We start from the raw sequence: 4,111 nt of genomic DNA, 5'->3' as shown, positions 1-4,111 counted from the left end.
GAATATTTTTTACGAAATGGCGACTACAATAACATAAAAAATTTTTGGTACCACTTTTTTTTGACAGTTTCAAATTTTTTGAAAAAAGTAAAAACTAAAATTTATCTATATGGATAGTTCCAGACATAGAGAAGTCAATAAAGAAGACTCTCTAAACAGTTTAGGTAAATCGGTGCAGCAGAACCTGAAAAATCGTGGTTATCGTTTTGAAAAAGACAGTTTCGTGAGAAACGCGTTTAAATTGTCAGTTCCGGCCGAACCAGTATAGATGCCAGGTCCGCAAATACTTATGTATATATTCTAAAATAATTTGAATTTTGAAAAATTTTCTTGCAGTGATATTCTTGCGTAGTTAAACTTTGAAAATATTATATAAATAATATTTCTAGAATATGCCCTTAAAACATAAATTTCGTTTGTTGTACAAAATTATGTTTATTTTAATTAAATACAATTGTGTGGCAACTAGTTTTTTTTTATTAAGTATACATTTTTTATCAAGTTATAAATTTTTTATTACGGGATAAACTTTTTCTGCATTTTACAAAAATGCACTAAGTTTGGTATAAAATTATCAAAATATTCTACAGTAATGTTATTTAATTACTTAGATTTTACAGTCAATAATTTTGTGTTGCCTTATGATTAATACACAAATTATACAGACTTTAAGCTAACCTCAATTGTTTTTAACTGCTGAGCGCAAACAATAATGCAGTAGGTTCCCAATTGGGCATTGATGTAAATATTATATTATATATTATATATATATATATTGTTTATTGTTTATATAAGTATAATTTAATTATTATTTGCAAGAATGACTACAAAGTTTATACAGATAGCCTTTTTGGAATCCTAAAGAACTTTGGCAACAGGCACTTCTTTCGAAATTCAGTTCAAAATCGTATATTATGTAGTATATTTATTATTTATAAGAATGTAATTCATGTAAATTGCGTATCAATTTTATTTTGATTTCAAAAAATTAAATTTTTAATATCTTTGACTGACTAAAAATCGAGTTCACAATTTTAAAACATCACATCATGAGTGTAATGAATATTTTTCGTATTATAAATCAAAGGTAATTTAATTTAATTGAATTACGCAAATTAAGAAATGCAAATAATTGTTGATATATAAATTGAATAATGTGAGGTTATATTTTTCTGAATTTTTTCAAATTGTTAATAGAGATTGTTATTGGTTTATGAAACTGAAATCATTATAAAATGCAGTATTTACTCAATTTACTGTTATTGTCGTTTTATATGTTTGATACATGTACATACATACATATATATTTCATTTTCTAATGTTACATAAAATAATAAATTTTCAATACACACCTCACTCACATACCAGAATTAATTATATGCTGGTTGCGAATTTTTTAATATTAAAAATTAGATTTTCAATTTTGAATTCCAATTTTGGTATTGAAAATGATGGCTCTGCACGTGCTCCGTACGCAAGCGTGAAAAGATATAAATTCAAAACAGTTTTTTTTTTAATTTTTAATTATACAGACCTAAATTCGGTATTAATTTTTTTTGTTAAACCACTATTTGGGATGAGAAATTTTAAAACTGTTTTTAATTAAGATTTTTTATATTTATATAGCCAAAAAATTTTGTTTTATATTATATAAAATAAATAAATTTTAATAAATTTTTTTAATTAAAAAATGTAAAAATTAAATATATAAATAATACTAATTTAATTAATAAATATAAATGATTTTTTTTTATAAAAAGATATAAATAATTTTTTTTTGTTAAAAATTTTAAATAATCTTTTTTAATTAAAAAGTGTAAAGAATTTTTTTTAATTAAAAAATGTTAAGACTTTTTTTTAATTAAAAAATATATGTATATACACTTTTTTCTGTTAAAATAATAAACGACATCGACAATAGCTTGAGTAAATATTGCGCAAACCCATTAACACTTGCATAACATGTACAGCCTGTATTGTAAAAGAAAATTAGCATTTAGAATTGTGAAAAATAAATAATTAACTAAAAGTACCTAATGTCTAGAAACTATCTAAAAAAACATTTACATTTTGTAGTACTCATTATGTATGTACATACATAAATATAGCATACAAAAAAAAGCATGAAAAACTTTTCTGTGCAGTTTACAAAACACAATAAAAAATTATTGTTTAAATAAAATAAAATGAGGTATTAAAAGTGTGCACATGTAGAAAACATACTACATTAAAATAAATAAGTATATGTGCTAATACATATATAAACTTTTTACTATATTTGCAATATTTTGTAGTGCAATCATATAATATGTTAAATTAAGCGTTATACATATGTACAAACTCGCGTTATATATAAATTTTATGTTAAGCCCTATAATATACATACATACATATATATGTACATGCCTATCATTATTATGTTGATAAAAATCACCCGTGCATTATAATCATTACAATTATCAATATTAATACAAAAACATATATTCGCAGAATAATTAAAATTGTTTTTTGTAAACAGTTATTATACATATATATTTATACATATATTTTATATGTAGTTATCAATTTTTTTTTTCAACTTTATACACTGCTTACAATTCTACATATGTACATATATATTAATTACATTTATTATATTTATATTTAAATAGAATTCAACTAACAAACATATACATACATACAAACACATGCATAAATGTAACAATTGTGTTTAAAATTATATTATGATGAAAAATAAAATAAAACTCATTAGTGAAAGTAATAAAAATTTACATACATATACACCTAGTGACATAAGCACATACATAAATACCTTAGCTCATATGCATGCATATAAGATTAAAGATAATACATTCATATAAATTGCCTTAAATTGTTGTACAAACTCACTAATATATAACATATTATAGTCATAGCAAAGTGTAAGTAAAGAAAAGTTATTTCTTAGTATATATGTATATATACAAACATACTGATATATAGCAAATATTGTAAAACAATTTTCTTATGTTTGTACAGTGTCGACAAAGTCATACATAAATAATGTTTATACTTATTATTATTTTTTTTAATACATATTTGTTGCTTTGCTTATATTTTGTAAATTAATTGACTGCCTTCCATCACCAAACTTTTATTGTGCTCTACACCTTAATGATATTTCAAAAAAAAAATATTAATTTTAAACATGTTTTATTTAATATGCTCATTTATTTGCTTATAAACCCTTTATTTTACAAAAAAAAAAATTATTTATAGAATATAACCAAAAACTAACTATTAAATGTATCGAGATTCAATGCATATAAATTTCTTGTAAGTGAAAAAAAAATACAAAAAATGAAAAGAAAATAAAAATAAAAATATTACGAATAAAAAATTAAAAAATACATATAGTACGATATTTTGTTAATATATGGAAAGCAAACAAATCAAATTGAGTAAATTAGCAAAGAGTAAGTACAGATTTTGAAGAAGTGTGATTATAATAAATGCATACTTTTTTAGTTAAACTTTAAAAAGTAAAAAATAATATTTTAGCATTTTTAAAAAGTTATTTATTTGCGCTCTAATTGATGATCGTGTTGAAAATTTGCATTTTCCTTTATTAATTAGTCAATTTTTATTTATTACTTCAGAAAGTATATAAGCGCACACACATATGTATATTAACAATATCAGCTATTTTAAACATACATACATATGTATTGGGTCTTACGCTCGCTGACACTCCAGCATGTCACGATTGCCCAAACTTCAACACCATGAAAGAATTAGCGTGGCAACTAACACCTACACACGATGCAATTCATAAGCCCTACTCATAAGAAAAGGATGAACGATTATATGTACGTACACTAGAGATTCGGTTAGAATAAACAATTCGTTCATAGAAACTTCAACCGAAATCTTTGGTAGCGTTTTTGGATAATTTACCAACGGCTTAACCGATAGTAGGCTGCCACTGAACCGTCCAACAATCGATATGTTTAGAACTATTGATTAAAAACTCCAGAAACCTCCGTTTCACTCGCCTTTCTGATGGCAGCGTTAGTTGTTGTTATTTCTCTTTCCGTGTGAAGTGGCATCCCCAACATAGCGATGTAAGCAT

The sequence above is a fragment of the Bactrocera oleae genome, chromosome 3, assembly GCF_042242935.1.
Source record: "Bactrocera oleae isolate idBacOlea1 chromosome 3, idBacOlea1, whole genome shotgun sequence".
Classification (NCBI taxonomy): Eukaryota; Metazoa; Arthropoda; class Insecta; order Diptera; family Tephritidae; genus Bactrocera; species Bactrocera oleae.
Note: the sequence above shows the minus strand (reverse complement) of the source record.